General features: G+C 47.6%; 1 long non-coding RNA gene across 1 annotated transcript in view; it reads right to left on the bottom strand.

Annotated features, from left to right (window-relative positions):
• The window catches only part of LOC147710653 (uncharacterized), a 171,389-nt gene that overhangs the window by 44,111 nt on the left and 104,170 nt on the right, over nt 1–23,108 (bottom strand). The gene's annotated exons all lie outside the window — the stretch shown is intronic.

Here is a 23,108-nt window from a genome sequence, read left to right as displayed (position 1 = left end):
TGCTTCCATCCTCCCATTTTTTTTCTGGCCTGCTGTTGTTGATTTTAGGACTTTGGGCACTTTACTACTTCTGATCAGCGCTAAAGTGCATATACCCTCAATGCAAATTGTGTTGGTGATTGATTTTTTCCATGATTAGCATATTTGCTTTACTGAAAAGTCCCTAATAAAGTGAACTGTGTGCGCCCTGGGCCTGTAAATCAAATGCTACTTGTGATTCTGCAGCACTGATTGTGCCACCCACAGAAGTAGCTTTTTAAATTTGTCTCAGACCTGCCACTGCAGTGTCTGTGTCTGCAGTTTTAAACCACCCTGTCGACCTGGCAAGTCCAACCACTTGCCAGGCCTATCCTTTGACATTTATTACATATAAGTCACCCCTAAAGTAGGCCCAAGGCAGCCTCATGGGCAGGGTGCAGTGTACTTAAAAAGTAGGACATGTAGTGGTGTGTTTTACATTTCCTGATAGTGAAATACTATGCATTTTGTTTTTCACTATTGCAAGGTTTTCTCTTCTATTGGTTAACATGGGGTCTGCCTGGAAACACCATTCAAGAGCAGATTCCAATTGGAATATGATGGGAAGTTGTAGTTTGGGATGTCTGAAGTCACCATTTAAAAATATATCATTTAGTGAAGATGGTTTTTAAACTGCATGTTTGAAAATGCCACTTTTAGGAATTGAAAGACACACAGATGATGGACGGAATGCAGAGCAAATCAAACATTCTCCCCCAATCATTAGATCTGGGTTAAATCCATTTTCTTTTGCTCACCATGCCTTCCCAGTTTAGACACAGCCATGTTCAAATCAGTCTTCACCCTGTGCCTCTGGAACAATCCAGACCGAACTGCAACACCAGGTCCTCCCTAGACCAGAGACAAGCATCCTGGGACCGGTTTCGGGGTATCACCCCTCATCAGCCAGGCTAGCTTGACTCCAGTGGCACATTGAGCCTGGGACCCACGTCTGGGCATACCCGGCTCACTTAGGGTGAGAAAGCAAAAGAAACATAGATGATGGACGAAATGCAGAGCACATCAAACATTCTCCCCCAGTAAATAAATCTGGCTCAAATCCATGTCTGGGCATTTACGGGGGATAAAAGTTGATGCCTGCTAAGAAGATGTTCCTTGAGTGAACATTTGCATATTCTTTCCTCTTTAAATTACTGAATAAGAAATAACGAGGAGAGAGTGTAAGGAAACGGGATACCGTAGTCAAATCGGACTGTGCTGTAGATGTAGATGGGTTTACGAACCATTGGATCTAAAGAGGCGACACTGGAGGTTTAACTGTACACTAGAGACATTTGGCATCTTACAGTTGGTTAAAGATAAGACTTCCACGAGTTAGAGTGGTGCCCTGAAGAAATCTCATGCGAACAGGGACGAAACGCGTAGGCTGTTCCCATCGTGCAATTGTCTTCTTGTTTTATCAAAAAATTTAGGAAATTAAAGAATAAAGATGATGAAAAACAATCAAGATGTGAATTCAACCTGTGTGTTATAAGATTAGTATAAGTGTTCTTGCTGTCAATTGTTTAAGCAACAGTGAGCTGTTTGCTGTAATTTGTCTAAACAAAAGGGAGGTTCAAGCAGTGTATATCATATAGGATCCCTTTTGGACTCTTTTTGCTAGAATTTTATTGTACTTCTCAAAATTGAGGAATTTGAGGTAGAGCCTGCCTCCTGTTGGAAGACTCAGGCACATCAAAGAGTTTGACTTCATCTGCTACCAGCACTGGGAACTGCGTGTTCGTGTTGCAACAGAAGAAAAAGTAACTTCGACGCTGTCCCCGATGACGCTGCTTGCACCGTGACCTGACTTCACCGCACAAAAAATCACCCACGTCACAAGCCAACACTGGTCTCATCGCTGCCTGACACTGTCATCGAACCACTGCTTGCACTGTGACCAGTGGGTACCGCATGTCGCATCACCCCGCTGCACATCGCAGCCCTGGTCTCACCAAGGATGCCGTCACTAAGCTGTTGCCTGCACCATGACCTATAGGCACTGCACATTGCAATGCAGCCCCGGCCTCGCCTACGCTAGTGCTCCTGACTTCAATCTCACAGAGTTTGATCTGCACACACAGACTTCAAGGGCCTGATGACATCTGCACCGACCTCAGGAGCCGACGCCTGCCGGCGATGCCGCATCTTCAGATCCCATCGGAAGGTCCATGATGTCCTGCATTTCCAAGGTACTGTTTGCGGGTCTTCCAAACACCATAGCTGGCCCGCCATCTTGCGGTCGGTCTCAACTTTGGGATGTGTTGTTTAAGATTCCGCAATAGCCCAGGATGGAGCTATCAACTTCGAGGAACTGTATTTTAAGCTGATTCTTACAAAATTAATATCTTAATTTATGTATGTTGGATTTTTATCGTTTTGGTCTTGTTTTACACAGATAAATGTTGCCTATTTTTCTAAAAATTGTGTGGTGCCAGTTTATAGCATTTTCACTGTGTTAGTGCATGTTATGTGAAAATGCTTTACATATTTCCTCTCAGATAAGCCTGACTGCTTGTGAAAAGCTATTAAGAGGGTGAGCAGGGGTTAATTTAGGTGTGTAGTTCCCTTATTCTGACTAGAAGGAAGGGTCCCTAATTGGACAGGGTCCAAGCCACTGCTAACCAGAGACCCCCATTCCTAACAAGAAGATTGGACTTACTTTCAACACAGCATGACCGTCACTGAGAGATATAACAGGGTAAGGAACTGGTAGCTTTACAACTGCCTCATCTCTTTATTATGACTTTACAGACTGTGTCAATGGGAAAGGCCAAAAAGTCTGTGATGGGAGTATGAGTAAAAAGCTCAGAGGCCATTGCAGGGAGTAAAGACCCTTACCCCACATCTCTTTAATATAACTATACAGAGCCCATTACTGAGAGAGAGCCAATACTAGAAAGCCAAGATCTTTACCACTGTATCATGCCTTTATTATATGCATAAATTAGTTTTTATCAAACAGCTTTTTATTAAGGCAAGATAGAGCCTGTAGAAGGAAGAAACTAGGAAGAAGGGAACGATCCGCTGTATCACGCATCTTCTCTTTCTTCTAACCGCACAGGGACTGTCCCTGGAAAAGACAGGATTACGGAGTTAGGGGCTCTTAATAGATACTTCCTTTGGCACAACCATAATGATCCCGTCACCGTGAGCTACAGTGGAGTAATGCGCTGAGACTTAGGAGCTATACGGCACATGGAACCTGATGTACTAAAATACAGGTCAAAAACAATTGCACACAGACATTTTCAAATATTTCAATGATTTTGCGATGCAACCTATCTACTAAAAAGTTGCTTTGCAAAATCGCGAGTCAATGAATCACTTACCTGATACATTTTGCACGTCGCTATTAGTGAACCAATGTGATTGGCTTCAAACACAGAGATGGTGTCCTGCAAGAAATAAGGAACCTCTGCCATCCTGTTTGCATCCCATACAGGAACCTTTTTTTCTTTAAAAAAAATCGTGTTCCTTAAAGGGACCAGTGCTGCTTTTTTTTAAAAAAAAGCTTCCCATTTGGAAAGAAATGAAGGGGAACACCCCCCACAGCTTCGTTCAAAAGGGAAGTCAAACTGATACTTGATGAAAAATGTTCTGGCCTAGTCCCACAGCCCAATTGCGAAGGCACTGCTTTTCCCTTGTTTCGAGTGTATTATAATGTGCTATTGTCATTTAGTTCTGTTCTCTCCTGTTCAGCTGTGATATTAACTCCTGCCCCCCTATTAAGAAAGTCAAAGGGTTATACTGAAAGAACTATGTTTCGCTATCTTACTCTTCCCACCTTCTGAAATGTGCTACTGTTGTGACCGATGGTGTCCTTTTCCGGTCCTCCCTGTTCTAATGTCATTTATATTGCTTGTACCAAGTACCTTTTGTGAAGTGCTATGAGACCCCCTGTGGTCTTGTCCGCGACATATATAACTCTATAACTAAAATAAATAAATACAACAAACATGCAGGGGTTAGCCCACTCTCCCAAGGTCAACCAACACTATTCCCAAAGGGGAAGCTGTCCAATGGAGACAGTTTCTTTTAGCAAATATGTTACCACATTAACATTTCAACGGTTTGCAACTGCTGCTTCAAACTACTGATACAGCTCCTACAGAATTGCAATCAGGAAATGACGCCCCTTTTACAGCCATTCCAGGGGCGGCCTTAGGCATGTGCAAGCTGTGCACCTGCACAGGGCCACCAAAACCCAAGGGCCACCACGCCAATATATATCCTTAATATAATGATCCTCTGAGGATGGATACATATTTGCGTGGTGGGCCCTGCAGGGATTTGGCGGCCTCCGCTCTGTTGCACTTCCAAACACCCTCACCCCACCTCTTCTCTAGCCCCCCCGCCCGGACCCCCTCTTTTGGGGCTCCCTACCTTCGCTCCCTGCCCAGGGCCGCCATGAGCCTAGAGTCGCCCCTGGCCATTCTCACTGTAAATTGTAAAAAAGTGCCAAAACCCCTTTTATGATTCAGAAAGCCTTTTCCAAATTGCAATACTAGCATTTAGTAAATTCTAAAATGTAATTCTGAATCGCTGAGTTTGCAGCCGCAAAAAAGCTTTAGTACATAAGGCTCATGGTCTTTATATTTTGACTGTACACAGCCCTTCGCTGGCGAGAAGAGATTTAGAACCATTTCATTATTTTGCTATGCGCATACAGAGCCTATAACTTGGAGAGAATTGGAAGCTGGGAGCCAAAAGCTTTACCACACATGACCTCTTTATAATGGTCATACAGTGCCCGTGTACAAGAAGGTAAACCACGACGGGTATGTAACCAAGAGATTTTACAGATAGCTTTTTATTGTGGTCATATTGAGCCCATCACTCAAACCCGGAACCAGGAAACCAAGACCTTGGCCACACATCTATACTCTATTACAACCCTGCGGTTAGGGAGGTGGAGCCAATGCTTTATTTATAAAAAACAAAAAATGAGCGCCAGGGCCAACATGATTTCATCAAGGGTCACTGAAGCTTGCACACACTGCCAGTGCTGCCAAATGCAGTGTATACTGAAGTTTTGAAAGTTCTGCTGATGAGCTCTTCTGAAAAATAGACAGTGTCACAACGTAGAGGACTGTCAGAAATAAGTGCCATTGTTGGCAAATAAGTGCCAAGGCCAAGCACCGGCAAACCCCAGCACATAGGACCCGGACCCCCCAGGATGATCCCCGGCCCTGCCCCCAAGTAATCCATCCCACAATCAATACTACTACTTCCAGAAGGTGGGTATAAATTGGCCATGTTTAATTATCAACAATCATAAACATGACAAAAAACATTTACATATTATACATTGATGGCATTAATATCTCACTTTTAATATCGACATTTAAAATATCATAAATATCAGTTATGGATAATTAATTCTCCCCAGCACTAAGGGGCCCTCTGGCTCGCATTTACTAATCTGAGAACCCACGCAAGGCGCAACCCACCAGCGTCCTTGAGTGGTGGGCCCCAGCCTTCTGGTTCTTCTCCGCCATATTCAAGGCCCACCCCTCTACCACCAGGCTGCAAAGGAGGCTCGTAGGGAATACCAAGGGGCCAGGGCCCCCTGCCCTAGTTCGTGACCTGGCGCCCTTGCCTCCCCAGCCGGTGGCCCCATTCTCCCTGTGGAGAGCTTACCGTCTCTCCCCTCAGTGCTGGCCTAGGGAGTACGTAAGGAGGACTCCCATTAACCCTGTAAGTCAATGTGTCAATGTTCTGTGGCCTCTTATCCGCTAACGCTCCCTCCTCCAAACCTCCCCTCAAACCACTAATCAGAGGGACGGGTGGGTGGGGGATTCCTAGAAGAGGGCAGTCCCGTGGTCCAGCGCAGGAGAAAGAGAGACCATGCTTGGTGTCCCTGAGGCCTAAAATAGGCTTCTGTCTCTACCCCCTCCTGCGCAGGAAACATGTCACCGCTGCCTCGGAAGGAATTGCTGAGGCTGATCGCCCAGTGGGCTGACCCGGCCGCAGTGTGGGGGGGCGTGGCGAGGGTCCGGGATGCCGGGCCCTAATGGCATGCACTTCGAGCATCGCGCTTTTCCATAGGACCTGGACCCCCAAAATGATCCCCCGCCCTGCCCCCGAGTGATCCATCCCACAATCAATACTACTACTTCCAGAAGGTGGGTATAAATTGGCCATGTTTAATTATCGACAATCATAAACATGACAAAAAACATTTACATATTATAAATTGATGGCATTAATATCTCACTTTTAATATCGACATTTAAAATATCATAAATATCAGTTATGGATAATTAATTCTCCCCAGCACAAAGGGGCACTCTGGCTCGCATCTCCTAATCTGAGAACCCACGCAAGGCGCAACCCACCTGCGTCCTTGAGTGGGGGGCTCCAGCCCTCTGGTCCTTCTCCGCCATATTTGGGGCCCACCCCTCTACCACCAGGCTGCCAAGGAGGCTCGTAGGGAATACCAAGGGGTCGCTGCCCTAGTTCGTGACCTGGCGCCCTTGCCTCCCCAGCCAGTGGACCCATTCTCCCTGCGGAGAGCTTACCGTCTCTCCCCTCAGTGCTGGCCTAGGAAGTACGTACGGAGGACTCCTGTTAACCCTGTAAGTAAATGTGTCAATGTTCTGTGGCCTCTTTTCCGCCACTAGGGTGACCAGGGCCCACAGGTCCTTCACCCTTTCCACCACAGAACAGGTTCTGCACAAAAGACCATATTCCTTTGATCCAAATGTCAGTTCCAATGTCCGATAGATGTACGCCATCCTGGTGAAACATTACATACCCTGTAATCATCCGGTGCGGAATATAACACAAGCGGCCCGGCCCTGAGCACAACTTGGACAATTTACCATTGAGTCGCCTTACTGATACATTCAAGGCTCGTGATCTTATTCTGGCGCCCCCATGTCCGGCGTGGTATCATGCATGACCAAGCCATCCGAGCCCGGGGGAAGGCCCATCCCAGCCATGCAAACTCTGTCAATATGGCTTCCCTGACCGAAAGGCGTCCCCAATCGACCATGTCGTTGCCGCCCAAATGCAGAAAGATTAAGTCGGGGACTGCTGTCCCTCATGTGCCCTAATCTCCTCCACGAGCTGCCGCAGCTGCCGGATTCACAGGCCCGACGCCTCGCCATAGAAACGACATCCCTTTCAGGCCCGGTAGTTTTACCAATCGCTGCTGTTGTAACCGGACCATGGCGCGTCGTACGAACGAGTGCCCCAACCCCCATACCACCTTCGTGGGCATACTAATTGACGGGAAAGGAAATGGAAAAGTCAGGAATAGTCATGTCAACAAATCTGTGTATCCTTTTACAGTAACTCGGGCCGCATGTAGCGCTTAAAACATTCTGATGACCAGCCCCCAACCCTCTTCACTGTCTCTGCTGGCAAGCCAGCACCTGCCGCTAAAGTCACCGCCCCAATTCTAAAATAGTGCGATGAATAGCCAGATGAACTCAATCCCAGATTAGCCAATGCCCGCCCAAAAACTGCCTTGAATTGATATTGAGACAAGCAATCCCCCTGCTCATGTATGAACAGGGCCTGGCCCATACCTACGGGGTAGATGGCCAAGTATGACCCCATCAGAGCTACCTGGCAGATTATTATGCCAGGTGCAGGACTAAGACGGATCGTGGTCCCTTTCCCCAATGGGTCAGTTTTTTACTTCCTAAGGGTCACTACCAATCTACTGTGGACTAGCTTGGTGTTGCGAAGTTGTAGGCCTCCTAACTGATCGCCCTTGGAGGTCCCAACCAATTCCCCCAACTGAAAGGACGCATAAAAGGCCAGGGAAAAAGCGTCCCCAAATAGTATGCTCTCATATACGTATACCGCGAGTAGTGACCCAAGAATGTCGCCCAGAGTCTTTAAATCTAAGGGCCTCCAGCAATCCCACTTGACATCCTCCAGCCTGGCCCACCCTTACAGAGCCTTCCAGACTACGAATACTGCGCCTGGGCCGCGTTCGCCTGCTAGCTTAGCGAAAAAACCTACAGCGGTTACATGTGCCCTAGCATAAGAGACTGGCCTGCCCTGATCCCTTAATGTTTGTAAGAAACCGCATATCGCATTTGCAGAAAACAGGCCCACTATCCCAGCCCGCTGCACAAACATCCTGCATGACATGAAATGCTGTTGGTAAGTTCTCATAGTGCGTTCACTCAGTGAGGCACCTACCAGCCCCGCTAAAGCGGGGCTCCAATCCTCCACAATGATGTTGGGAACACTGTCATCTGCTCTTCGGCCCGTAGGTGATACCTCCGGAAATCCTGCAACTTGGAACAAGACAAAGCATCAGCAGCCTGATTCTCTACACCTAGAATATGTGCCGCCTTGAACAGCAGGTTCAGCCTCAAGCAAGCCAATAGTAAGTGTTTCAATAACCTCAGTACATGTTTACACGTAGCCCCTTGCCTATTGACCGCCTCCACTACTCCCATGTTGCCTGACCAGAATATCACAGATTTGTTCTCAAAGAACTCAGCCAACACAGTCACTGCTACTATGATAGGGAACAATTCCAAAAAGGTTATGTTCCTAGTAAAACCGCTCTCATGCCACGCAGTCGGCCAATCGCCCCTGCACCAGCGAGATCCCAAAAAATCTCCAAAACCAGCTGAGTCTGTGAGCAAGCCTAAGTCAGCACTGGAAACAGGTGGTGCGGGCCATCCTACCTTACCATTAAAGTCGCTCAAAAAACTGCGCCACACTCTCAAATCCTCCCTCACCTCAACCTGCAGGTGCACATGATGGTGCTTGTGAGTCAATCCCACCATTGCCCGTGCTATTGACCTAGAGAAGGGGCGCCCCATCGGGATGATACGAAGGACGAAGTTCAGCTTACCCAAAAACACCTGAAGTTGGTGTAAGGTCACTTTAGCCCCACCCAATGCTGAATCAATTGCTTGGGAAAAGGCCTTCACTTTGTCCAATGGTAACCTGCATTCCCCCGCTACTGTGTCTATCTCAATTCCCAGGAAAGACATGCATGTTGCAGGACCTACAGTTTTGCCAGGAGCCAAAGGTACTCTAAATTCTTCAAACATGGCGACCAGTTGTCCTAACGCCTGAGCACACTCATCTGATGTTGCAGGGCCCATGACGATAAAATCATCCAAGTAATGCACCACGTCCCTACAGCCTGTCATGAAGGTAAACAGCCACTGAAGCATAGAGCTAAATGGCTCAAAGTATCTGCATGATACCACACAGCCCATTGGCATACACATGTCATAGTAGAACTGGTGATTCAGCTGGAAGCCTAGGAAATGATAATCGTCCAGGTGAACAGGCAAGAGCCGGAAAGCGGACTCAATGTCTATTTTTGCCATAAAGGCATTTGGTCCTAGGTCGCGCAGCTTCTGTAGCGCCATATCAAAGGAAGAGTAAGTCACATAACACAAGGACGGCTCTATGGCATCATTCACTGATGGCCCCCTTGGTGCTGACAAGTTATGAATCATCCTCTACTGGCCTGGCTCCTTCTTAGGAACCACTCCCAGTGGTGAACACACATAACCCGGCAACGGGGGAACAGAGAAAAGGCCAGCCACCCGACCCAGAGCCCGTTCCTTCTCAACCTTTTGTGACACTACTGTGGGGTGCATGCACGCTGAAAACATATTATTGCAGCGATCTACAGGGGGTACCCCTGATACAAGGTCTTGGCTGCTAACCTGTTCGGGTATTGATTCAGCCAAAAAAACTGTCTCCCAACATCCACTGGCGTTGGCAAACTATTGCTGTGGAGGCTTGTTCTCCCTGCCTCTCTCTTCTGATTTTTTAATACACTTAAACTCGGGGTGAGAGGGGTGACCACAGAATGCACAGGCGTGCTTCAACTTACATTGACCGGTAGGCCAAGTACACATTTTCTTGTTAAATGCCCAGCAAGTCCCTCTCTTCTCCCCTGGTCCACCCTGAGAGGTCCAAAAGGGCTGCTTTGTGTGTTGTGTCTTGTTATTTACACTTTCCAGTCACAAGTTAACCTCTGTCTGATGCCACCCCATGTCCGGGTCCTCAACTTTCGCCCATCTGAAGTCCCTGTCATACACTAACCATGCCATGCCCCCATACGATGTGTGGGCCTTCAGAATCTTATTTGCATAGTACACCAAAGATATTGCCAGTTCTGGTTTCTTTTCTAACATCACAGTTGTAAAAACATGGAAACCGAACAACCAATTAGTGATAGATCATTCCACCCTTTGTCTCCTATCTTTCTCTTTAAATTCCACCTCTCTTCTTTTGGGTCTGATTAACGAGAATATATCCACAAATTCTCCCTTACAAATGTTCTCTTTTGTATCAAGTGGGACATGCGTTGCCATTTTGCCATGCTTAGATAACACTGTATCGTGGACCCCCACTGCTGTGGACCCACCATCTGAGTCCTTGTTTAAGCTCCCAACCGCCTTACCTGTTGCGGTCACTGTTGTCTCTGGTGGAGCGGGGGGTGCTTGACCCGCCGCCTGAATGGGAGTGCTTGTCCTGAATTATTCCAAGAAGCGCCACATGTTTGCTGATTTCACTGAGCGCGCTCTCTGTCACTGATGGTGGTGTCCAAGGTGCCACTGCCATCCCACTGGACTGGCTCCCCCCGCCGGTGTTGCCAGCTGCGCTAAAAGTGTTGCCACAGAGGCCAGTATACTAGACGTGGGAACCTGAGATCCTCCCGCTGGTACCTCAGCGTGAGCTGGGGCAGGAAGAACTACTGGACCTGGTGCAGTCACCTGCGCAGGCAAAACTCCCCCTTGCCCCTCAGGTACGGGAGGCACTATGACCAGCGCCACCTCCGGCATTACAGGGTTTGGGGGACTGGGCGCAGGCACTAACGCCTTTAAGGCCCCCCTAATCTCAGCCAATATTGCCCCCACATCATTCCCGGGATCCGGCTGTGGTGGTGCGTTAGGAACTGGCTGGGGTAATGGTTGGGGGGGGGGCACTAAAGGCAATGGCAGTGCGGGTACTCTAGGTGCTGGCTGCGGGGGAACACCGGGCCTGGGTGCACTGGTTCTGTCTGCGGGGGAACTACGCACCTCAGGCTGCCCCTCATGTATCTCGCCTTTCTTATTTCTTTTTGCCCCACTACTGCTCCCGCCCTTTCCTTTTCTTGGCTGTGTCCTAGGCCTCTTAACCAGAGGAGGGAAAGCAGCTTTGGGAGGTACACTGGGTCTACGAGGGTGGTCCCTTAGCCCTGTCTCTGGGGCCTGTTCCTCGTCTGACTCAGGGGTCTGCCCCCTCCCCCTGGTCATCCTCGCTCTCCTCCTCCTCCCTGCTAAGCTTTGCTAATACTAGCTTGAGTAATTGTGCGATCTCAGGGTCTTTGTCCTTCCTCTTATGGCGGCGCCCCCTTGCTGGCATCCTGTAACTTAATGAGTGCTACCTGCACCAGCTGCCTTGGCTCGTACACCACATGTCCACCCTATTCGGGCCTGCAGCTGACGCTCTCTTCACTGTATCCTTACTGGCACCTGTTAATCTTCAGCAGCGCTGGCCCGCTCCCTTCACTTTTATCCTTACTGCCACAATGAGATTCTCTTTTTTAAAATATCAGCAGCGCTTGCCAGCTCCCCACACTTTAATAATCAGCTTCTCCCCTATTAAATACCAGCAGCGCTTAAAGCGTTAAACACCAGCTCACTATGTTTGCACTCCACCCCTGCCCAAGACTCTGGATCGGGAGGAAGGCTTGCCAATAATCTCGAGAGAGGAGGGAGGAGCTACGACACCAACCAAGATGGCCGCATAGTCTCCCGGCTCCGCTGACCCCCGTCCTACGCTCGCTTATCCTGTCGAATATCCTGATCTCCTGCCCCGGATTCGTGTGGGTGAACTAGTCGGCACCCCGATGGTGTGATCACGGAATTTTTCTGATGTTCTGGGGCTAAGTAACATCGAAAATGTTTTGAGGCCTAACTCAGACTGGAAGCCGGGGTCTCGATTGCTGGTCTACCCGGGTCCAAAGTGAACAACAACGGACTGCTGAGGGTGGTCGGGTCCAGTCCCTTGAATTTTTGAGATTTCTCTGGACTGCTTTGCAACCATCTGCCGCCCGGCGCTATACCTGAGGTGAGGTGACGGGTGGCTCGCGGCGCTGAGTCGCGGGGGGCCCCGGCCAGGAGGCCCGGCACTAGCACCGCTGGCGCCCCGGGGTGGGGATCCCGCTGTGCGTTGCTGCGTGCTGCTGGCCCGTCCCTCACGGCTTGTTTCTGCTCTGGCTTGTCCTGCCCCGGAGAGGGTGCCCCTCCGTGGGGATCGTTATGCCTGCGGCCGTATGGAACCTGGCGGAACGGACTCAATGTGGCCCTTCTTTGCGGATGGTAATGGTGGAACTTGCGGCGCATCACGCGATGGTGAGGGTCCAGGTTAATCATTGGCTGTCGGCGACAGATGGGATCATAGAACCGGGAGCAAGCCCTGATCTGATTTTTGAGACCCGGCAGCCGACTTGCCCCCCGTTGGAAGCCTTACCGGCGCGTCTGGACCCGGTGTTGGAAGCTATGTATGCCCCCGAAGGAATGGAACTCATTGTGAGTGCTGTGATTGGTGACTCTCTCACGTTCTCGGACACATCAGTCCTACAGTTACCGGAGCATTTCTCTGCTTCCCCCATCCTGGACACCGTTGACCCATACTTTGATCTGTATCGGAACGAGTCGCATTCCCTCCCCAATCGGTCTCCCAACATGGCGGATGGAACGATGCTTGGCCTCGGAGACGGGGAGGGACATTGTTGGTGCAAGCCATATGCGTTGGGACCTGCTATTTCTCTCCTATTTTCTGACTCAGGCTCCGGCTGCTTCTGTGTGACTTTTGACTCTCTGGGGATGGGGCTTCTCATATCCGAGGAACTCGGCAACTTTGTTAGACGGGGCCAAGGCTGAGATTGCGGGTTGAATTGTTTACGATGGATCTATTGGTAACGGGACTGCTTCACTAACAGACGGATTCCGGGACGGGGGGTTTGTGGTTCCCCCCGGGGTATTTATGTAAGGTGGGCAACTCTATTTGTGTTGGCTTAGGGGGGCCCCTTTGTTAGGGCAGGGGGGAGAGACCGGGAGCGCATAGACTATTGCCCTCCTCCACTTCCCCGTTAGGTGGGGTTTCCTTTCTTTTTACTTTTCCCTGTTTCTTCTATAATTCGGGTTTGGTTCTCGGGCGACAGGCACACTGCCTGGGGGGGGGCCGTAGTCATCTGCAGGGGTGCAGGGTGGGGGGTTGGGGGAGGGGATTTTTTGCTTTTCGTTTGTTTCTATGGCCTTTTTTCACTTCTCTTCTCTTTCTTTGTCTTTTTCTTTTTCTGGGTCAGTGCAGTGGGTTTCCTTTGGTATCAACCACTGTTTTTTCATCTGTGCCTCAATTTTCATGGTGTTCTCTGGGTCTTAGGGCAGGTGAATGCAGGCGCGAAATGACCGCAATATTCCTTCATATCCTGTACCTCCTGTTTCTGCGCCATTGCTTTGATCGATTACTGTTTACTGTGGACATGCTTACTATTCTGCCTGCCATTTTTCGCTGCTAGGAAATTGTTCGGCACCTGATCCTTCCATCCTATACTATAAAATGAAAATCTCCTATATCCTGGTTTCCTAATTGTGCTGCTTAGTGACCATGAGTACGCTAGCATGGAGATTCTGCTCCCCGAGGTGCTGCATGTGATTGCAAATTGCTCTCTGCTACTCTAACTGTTTAGCGGCCGGCCCGGGGGTTGTAGGCCCATACTTGTATTTGGTTGAAATGTCAATAAAGGTTTTTAAAAAAAAAAAAGAAATCTCGAGAGAGCCTCCCGACAGCCGCGGATGGAAGGAGATGCACCCCACGCACCAGCGGTCTACTTTCTTGCCCCGCTCCTCTAACGGCTGCCCAAGGCCCCCGACACCTTCCCTCCCAAGCCGCTAGCTCGCCTGCGCTTCTTTCGCAATCCGCTCTCCCAGCAATGATCCCGCCTCTACTCCTGTGTCCGCAGTATGCCCAAGAGAGCCTCAGAAATGGCAGGTCCTGGAGCAACACGAAAGGCCAATCCAGATGACAACAGATCCGAGGTGCCACCGCTGCTGGCCTCAGAAACGGTGGGTCCTGGAATCCACTCTTTGCCCTAACTCTTTGCCCTAACGACGCTGATCCACTTGGGCCAAACGATGCTGCTCCACGAGGTGCCCGACGAAGGTTCCTAGAAGAGGGCAGTCCCTTGCAGGAGAAAGAGAGACCATGCTTGGTGTCCCTGAGGCCTAAATAGGCCTCTGTCTCTACCCACTCCTGCACGTGGCGAGGGTCCGGGAGGCTGGGCCGTAATAGACGCTCTTCGAGCATCGTGCTTTTTCCAAAGAAAGCATCGGCTGGAGCTTACTTTAAACACAGGCCTTTATCAGAGAGATGGAAGCTTTAGCACAGACAAGAGAGAAAGTCAGATAAAGCCAGAGCGAAGCAGTCAGACAAAAACAGAAACAGGGAGGGAGACAGAGAAAGAAAGTGAAAGGTAGAAAGAGAGGGAGAGGAGGCAAGCAGAGAACAAGAGAGAGAGAGGGGGGAGAGCTTCACTGCAGAAATAATTTTTTCAGTATACCTTACAATGCTTGGACCTGGTAGACTGGGTTTAGTGACCAACTTTAAAATGGCCCGGGGATTATGGGGTCAGAGTATTACTACAGAGTGTATTTCAAACTATACCGTTCTTGGACTGGGATTATAGATCTGATGCATCCTCCTAAAGGAGACATTCTTCAGCATGACCCTAACAATTCTATTATTGGTAGAAGTTGGCGAGTAGGGAGCGTGTACAATAACCGTCTTCATACATAAAGCAATCACGGGGAGAGACTGGCACTAAAGAGCTGATACATTCACAACAGACTCAGAACTATGAGGACCCTGCCAAACGAAAATCCACATTGGGTAACTTTGCAATAGATACCATGCCTCTCACTGTAAGTGCCTCAGAGTCGGTTCTGCTCTTTCGTACTCAGGTGCCTTATGGACCAGGAAGTGATTCAACGGACTTGGGTCTTGGACAATCTCAACCACAGAAATAAAAGGACAACTGGTCACTCACAGCAGCAGCCAAACCAGCTTTTTAAGGTCAGACAGAGAGTGTTGGCAGCCAAGGTCATTACGTCCTTGGATTGGAGAGTGAAAGGGCATGGATATAATACCATGATTTTGGCCTTTTACTTTCAGCCATGGTGCCCCTGTTTTCCCGCACACCTAACCTCTCAGGGAAATGAGGGGGATGACTGGAAATGACAGTCCTCTACCTAACCTAATTAACAACACCACACAACACCAGAATTAAGTCAGTACTACCAAGAATGCAAAGATAAGCAAGCACACCACACCCTACACACGCCCCAGCTGATGATAACGCACATCTAGAGGTAACAAGCATGGGATCAGGAAGCACATGAAAAATGAGAGCTGTGACATACCGCCATCTACAAAGCCTCCCACCACCAGAGCCATTTGTAGTCAGGCCCTGAGGTACAGGTATGGGCTCTCATTGTCATAAGCCTGAATCCCCCACTGAAGCACGCTCCTTTATATCAGACTTCATTAAGCTTTAAAAGGCCAAACAGCGCCACAGTGTCATTTCAAAAGGTGGAAATTGCACCACATAAAATATACAACTTCAGGAATGCAGAAGCCTGTGCAACATCTAAGGTTAGATAGCTTTTAGATAGCAAACTGGGTAGGAGCTGTACTAAGGGAGACTGTGGAGGTATCAGGTGTGTCTGTAAGGAATAAGTGGCTGTATGGAATTTTATCTTAGCCTAAGAATACACCCAAACAGTACCTAACTCCTTTCTGAGGCACAGATACAATTCTGTGCCCTAGCTACAAGCCAAAGAGCATATGGATCTTTTATTAGTCTGTAACACACTCCTAGTATTTGTAGTTTGTTCAAATGAATCCAACCACAGTTTACAATGTATTTCATTATGTAAAAGACAAATGCATCACTCGATAAAGAATCTAGGGCCAGATTTACGATCACAAATTGCATGTGCAAACGGGTTTGTGACCGGCACATGCAAAATGACCCTGTGCCATGTACAATTCCTAAATAGCGAGTTGCAATTTATTTGCGACTCGCTATTTAGGAATTGTGAGTCGCTATTAGGAAAGGGCGTTCCCTTCCTAATAGCGTCCGCAATCCAATGTATGAATGTTTTGTGACCACGATTGCGTTCGCAAAACAGTCGCAAATTACCACCCTCTTCAAGAGGGTGGTAAAGCAGTCATAATTTGGAAGGGGTCCCCTGGGGACCCCTTCCACTTTGTGACTGTCTCTGAAAATATTTTGCTCACTGCACCATCAGGATTCAAGCAAGCCGGGCCGACGACGGCTGAAATGCCAGAAACCGGTCCCCGGAAGCTTGTCTCCTTTCTGGTGAAGAATTGGCTTGGTAGTTTAGTCTGCCCTGTTCCCATGATGCACTGGGCCAGGGACAGACTGATTTGCATATAGCCAGGTTCTGAGCTGGGATGGTGCAGTGAGCTAAATAACGGTGATGGATCAAGCCCTGATCTTTGGTCTGGGTAAGAGTGGTCTGCTTAATTCAGACACTCTGTTCATCACCACCCCCTTTTCTGAATAATTTTTGAGAGCAGGCAGTGGTCCCAGGCACCACTACCTGGCCTTAAAAAATGAAACAAAAACGTTTCTTTTTTCTTTTAAATATGGCTTTATGACAAATATGTCGAAATAAAAGCTTTACAATCAATCAAATGCATCCTGTTTTGCTTTAAGGAAAACGGGCTGCATTTAAAGCAAAAAAACTTCTTTACTTAAAAGCAGTCCCAGACATGGTGGTCTGCTGAGCCCAGCAGGCCACCATACCTGGGAGGGCCTGTTATTCCCAATGGGCTCGCAAATTGCGAGAGGCTCGTTAATATTAATGAGCCTCACAATTTGTGGCCCCATTGGGAATCGCAAACAATGTGTCCACACTGTTGTACATGGCATATTGAGCCTCGCAAATTGCAAGTCGCAAAAGACTCGCAATTTGCGAGAGCCAATTTTGCGCGTTGTACATCTGGCCCCTAATGAATGGAAATTGGGACGAATGAGGACTATGTATTTTTTTAAAAGGTACTCAAGAATTTCAGTAAGAGCCAGAGTGCATTTTTGCCTCCCAAAATTCTGGATTACCCATAATACAAGGGTATAATGACATGAGGAGGTTTTTGCAAAAAGTGTTTACTTTGTAAACGTACTTATACATATAGACAGATTCCTTGATAATAGCAAATGGCCTAATATCCTCCATTAACGCACATCTGCTTAAAATGGCAGACCAATAGAATATTGACAGGTACAGGAAAGGCCCAAAAGGCAATTGTAGAAAGCACAAGAAAGACGCTTGGAGTTAGATAGATTTTTTGGGATGTAGGTAGTTGGTCCTGGAGCTGCACAGCATCTGGGAAACCTACAAGACTCAAACATTCCAGAAAATTAAGCTCCTGGGTGGTGTGGCTTGTGGAGATGCCACCAATATTTCTTACACAGAATGCCCTGCAAATGTTAAACATTGGTTAAAAACAGAATTTACTCATATTTCCGCGGCTGAAAGCTCCAGATTTGTGGGAATCAGCAAAACTCATACTACTCAATCTTACTGCACTTCTGCCAATAAAAACAATACCTCACAATTATACATGGTATTAAATTTGCAGAAACAGGACAAATCTGTGACCTTGTGGAATCAATGTAGTCTTCACATGGCCACGTATTGACCTATTCCTGTCCAGTGCAATAGATCCACACTTGCGGGATACCATTTTTATCAAGAGAGGTATGGAAACACTGGATGGCAAGACTTGCACATTTGTCTGAAATACTGGAGTTTTCTTTCACAAAATAGAAAAGAAATTGTGATTTATTTTTTTTACCCGTAATTTGACAAGACTTTGTAGGGGATTCTTCCCGGCAATAAACCATGTGGGGATTCTCGAAACTCACATCAACGTATATTTCCATCAGTCTCTGTTTTTCAAAAATGTCTGGGGTGTTAAGTTTCTTTACATGCTTCCCAACCCTTGACCCAAATACTGCAGACATGCTTCATAGAATCTCCTACAAAAAAAAAATCCCTGGTGTCTTAAGTGTTGACCCCTGCACATATCCATGGAAAACGAGGAAACCCATGGAAATGCAAATCTGGGTTAAGCCTCGGTAGTTATTAGTTACCGTCGGAGAAGGACTCAAGGAAACTACCATGTTTTGGGGAAAAAGGAAAGGCTGAAAATCTGATAAATATCTTGCTCAGCGTGTTATCCCAACCTGTCGATTAAGGTCTGGCACCCAGTAAAAGAAACCGTAAGTATATGCTTCTGCTTGAGAGAGACTGTAAGGAATTTCCATGCTTAGGGAAAAAAAAGATCTGACATTCATGTTAAGAGTGATATCCTAGCAAACCAATTCGGTTAAAGAAGGTCTGACACCGAGTGAAAGAACATTTACAATGTGTAGATTTTAAAAATATGTGGTCTGGTATGTTTCCATACATCTCTGGGGTGATACATGTCACCAAAATACAGATACAATAATCAGCATTTGGCTATCTGTTGCTTTCCAACTTAAGATGCACAGCAATTAGTCTATCCTTTTTGGGCACCCTGCACCACGAAAAAAAGATATATATATATTTGGTACCCCTCCCACACCCACATCCCCCAAAAAACACAGGGGGGTCAAATCTTGGAAGCGATATGTTCTTGTGTGGGGGAGACTGAAGGGGATTATGTTTAAGTTAAAAATGCTAGTAATCTGTCAAATGTCCCATTTGGAGACTTGTGCCAGCCAGCCGATCAGCGTGAGAGAGGTTGGGGTCCAGTGATAGACACCTTAGGATACCTAGATGTAAAAAATATACATGGTTTTTGTATGTTTCCATTCATCCTGCAGAGATAAATACGACCAAAAGCCAAGCAACCTAAGCTGGAATTTCACTTGCAGTTGCTTGCCAGATTTTCAAATTGGACTACATCCAAAACTGTTGGCACAGTGAACCCATAGAAAACTGATACCTCTTGTACCATCATGCTCATGAGACTCAGCGGAACAAAGCAAAAACTGGCAAAGGTATGTTTCTGTGTGATGGAGAACTACCATTGGGCTGATTTCGAGTTTGACCATATGACAAAGTACTTTACTCCCGCCATATCGTGAGTCATCAATCCCATAAATTTAGAGTTGTCCACCAGCCCTGAGAAGCACCCTCTCCACCAACTTCTAAATCGGCTCCCATGTCATGGAGAAAAAATGCAAAATTTATGACAAATATCTTATTCAGCATGTTCTACCACCCGGCTAGTCAGGGCAAGAGAGGTCTGGCTAGCATCAATAGATTTTTTTTAAAGTCCTACACAATTAGAAAATATAGAATTTTTATAGTTCCGTAAAGCCCTGGGATTGATTTCTTTCATCTAATGAATCGTACACCATGAACAATGATTTCGCACCAATTTAGTGATTTTTTCTAATATCACATATTTAAGTGTACAGGCTACATTTCCAAGAAAGTCTAACAAATATTTGAAGAGCTATACTACAGACATTCTGGGCGACATTTATTTTCTTAATGTTCAGTGATTCTGATTTTGCCATTTCAAAAATGCAACAAGATATGGAGCAAACCTGTTAAAAATTAAAATATGCCGTGTCGTGGCTTGGACGGCAGGGGGAATGGCCGCCTGAACCAGGAGCTCCGTGGATCGGGAGAGCGACGCCGCTAATTAGCCCTAATTCCCCGCTGCAGCACGAGTCAAACGCAAGGACCCAGCGCCTGTACCCGGGAGGAGTCCTCCGACGGGCTGACAGCCGCCTCATGCTGCCACTACTAGTATTTCTCGGACTTTTGTGGCGAGCGCGCTCAGACCCGGGCTGCATCTAAAATGGCGGCGCCCGGTCGCGTCTCCAATGCCTGACGCCGAACATTAAAGAGGCCTTTCTACAGCCTTCAACCGCCCACCACACGCTGAGTAAGTGAAGCGATCTATGGTCAGCGCCCCTTAAAGTCACCACAGGGGAAAAAGATGCCCTGCAGTCGACTCGGCAGCTGAAAACCGGCACTTCTTGCCTGACCCTAAAATGGCGGCGCCGATCCCAGCATAAACACACTGTCTGCCCATAAGGTGTGCTCCTGATGCACTTTTAATGCTAATCCTGAATCTCTAGAAGGTCTATACCACCCCAGAACGGCTCCACCTTGCCCTGGCATGCTTGGGAATCACTGTTCTTGCCCAGTGTTGCCTATCACGTGGCCCTTCAGGTTTTTACCTCACCACTGAGTGTCTCCACATGGTCGAAGATACACGGACCACAGTCTAATGTATCACGGAGTCCGCCTTCCAAAGTAAATGTAACTTTAGCAGGCTATACGAACCATTCTCGAAGCCAATCTCAGCAGACGATCAGCAATCCTGCCCTACTGGCGTAGGTGACCAGCATCAGCACTACACGGGGTCTTCTTACCGGCTCTACGAGAGCACACCCTACTTCCTATAGCAGTTAAACTACTATAAACTGCGATGGCTAACAGAGAGGACAGAAACAACACCAAAAAGGTGAAGCCGGACCCACTTATCTCGGACTCCCCATTAAGAGCAAATCAGACATGACTGCCACGATGGATATGATCCTCAGGAAACTGGCTGACCTCCACGAACTCTCTAAATCCACCAAATCTAATACCGACTCTATGAAGCTAGAACTAACAGCGATCAGAGCCGATATGAACACAATACACACAGGGTTGGGGGCAGCCGAACAACGTATAAGCGACGTGGAGGACCTGGCTCGACAATCAGCTTCCAAAATCCAACGCCTATAAAATGCCACGGATGAACTCAAACGCCACAACGCGGGGTTGGAGGACAGGAACAGAAGAGGTAACATCAGAATTTTTGGCGTTCCGGAGAACTCCGAAAAAGATGCGGATTCCTGCGTGGCCTTCCTCGAATCATGGATTCCTATGATCACCAACATAGAATTCCCACACGGCCTTGAACTTGATAGGGCACACAGGATCCCTACCTTCGCTACCAGGAACTCCAAAGGCCCCAGACCGTTGATATGCAAACCACTCAGATTCCAACATGTAGAGATGATCCTCCAATTCGCAAGGAAAAATCATTCCATCACATGGGAATGTCATAGAATCATCTTAACGCAGGACTTCTCAAAAGACACGGTGGCGACCCGTAAAGGTTTCCTGGAACTCAGAGACAAACTTAGATCCAAAAACATTGCATTCTCCTTTGCCGGCCTGGCGAAATTCAGAATTGTAGTAAATGGACACCCAAGATTCTTCACGGACCCAAGAGCCCTTGCAGACCTATTAGAAGATCGCGGTGAACAAGAAATGGATCTATCGTCCGGCCTCTCGAACAAAAGAAAAACATGAACTCATCCACCACACAAGTCACCAAAATGTTTGCTGTTACTCCATGCCAACAAGCCGTGCCTGGTCCTTAATAGGCTTGTTATGGTGCTAGTCCCATGCTCTGTATTCGGATAACATCCGCTTCAACACTGCAGTCCTTTCATCTCACATGTTCACTCTCCTGTATCGTGAGTTACTGTTCTTATAGTTATGTCATTTGCTTCCTATACAGTTTGCAAATCTGCGATTGCAGGTCTATACCGCTTTCCTACATGCAGGCCTTGTGCTTCGACACAATGCCACACTATTGTTACTTACCAATGTTATTCAATTCTGTTAGTCTCTAATGCTATCCGTTAATCAGTATCGCCTTAGCGTGAACTGTTATGCTCTCCTACCACCACTAATGCTCACTGCTAGATTTAAGGTACTTTTTGCAGCCGCATATTCGGCTGGACGGGTAAGACAAGTTTCAGGTTGATTGATAATATGCTAGCTTCGATGTTTAGGGAATTTACAAGATACAAGCTTAGTACTCCTGCTTCCACCTAGCACGGTACTGCCGTCGTACTCCCTATGTACGTATTTGGGGGGAGGGGAGGGAGGGGTGGGGAGGTTGGAGGGTAGTTCTGTCAGGGGGGGAGAAAATGGAGCTAAAAGAGTTCAAAGAATTTCAGTTTTTCTTTCTGTATTGTATCTTCAATAAGGATTTTTCACATTAGTGGTGGTGAACAGGGCTTGGGAACCCGTCAAAATATCAAGATCTTCGTGTCGTGATGAGGGTAGTTTCGTGATTTCCGTAGCAGAAAGAAAAAGTCCCCGTAGTGCGGGGAGTCGATCGGTGGAGGTAACGCTGTGGTTAGCGATTTGGTTCCGGGTGACCGCACCCGGAACCAAATTGCTAACCATAGCGTTACCTCCACCGATCGACTCCCCGCACTACGGGGACTTTTTCTTTCTGCTACGGAAATCGCGAAACTACCCTCATCACGACACGAAGATCTTGATATTTTCCCGGGTTCCCAAGCCCTGAGGTTACACTATACTCAGCGTCACCACTGAGTAAAGAATCACCACCACTAATGTGAAAAATCCTTATTGAAGACTGTGAATCATACCCTACAGATACTGTCAAAACCGGTCTCGAGCGGAGCCGGGTCGGAAATATCACCGGCACCGCGACCTGTGGTTATAAAACATTGACCTACAGCCCTGAGGAGTCGCGGAAAAGTGTGTTTTCTTGTGACGAAACACGTGTTGGCTGGCTTTCTGGGATCAATAAAAGAAAATCTGAAACACTGATGGTCCAATCCTTCGCCTATTACCTATGAACTATATGTCCATTGATACATCCTTTTTGCTTGAAACTTTACTTAAGTGTGCAACAGGTTTTGCTTCTACCACACTGTGTCCAGCACACAGCACTACACATAGGTATCTTTCGTCTACCACGCAGCCTCTCAGCGATGTTACCTCACTCCAATGTCTAATACAAAATCATTAGTCGATGACCTCACGATAATCTCTCTTAATGTTAAGGGCCTCAACCATCCGGTAAAGAGGAGGAAAGTCTTTGAATATCTCACCAAATCGAAGGGGGACATTATTTTACTCCAGGAAACCAAATTATCTGAAGATGACCTACGGTTCCTGAACATCCATTGGGCATCTCACATATTGCACTCACCTCCGTCTCATAAAAAAGGAGGGGTAATCACCCTA

Source organism: Lissotriton vulgaris, chromosome 5, assembly GCF_964263255.1.
Source record: "Lissotriton vulgaris chromosome 5, aLisVul1.2, whole genome shotgun sequence".
Lineage (NCBI taxonomy): Eukaryota > Metazoa > Chordata > Amphibia > Caudata > Salamandridae > Lissotriton > Lissotriton vulgaris.
Note: the sequence above shows the minus strand (reverse complement) of the source record. Positions and strands in the feature narration are given on the sequence as shown.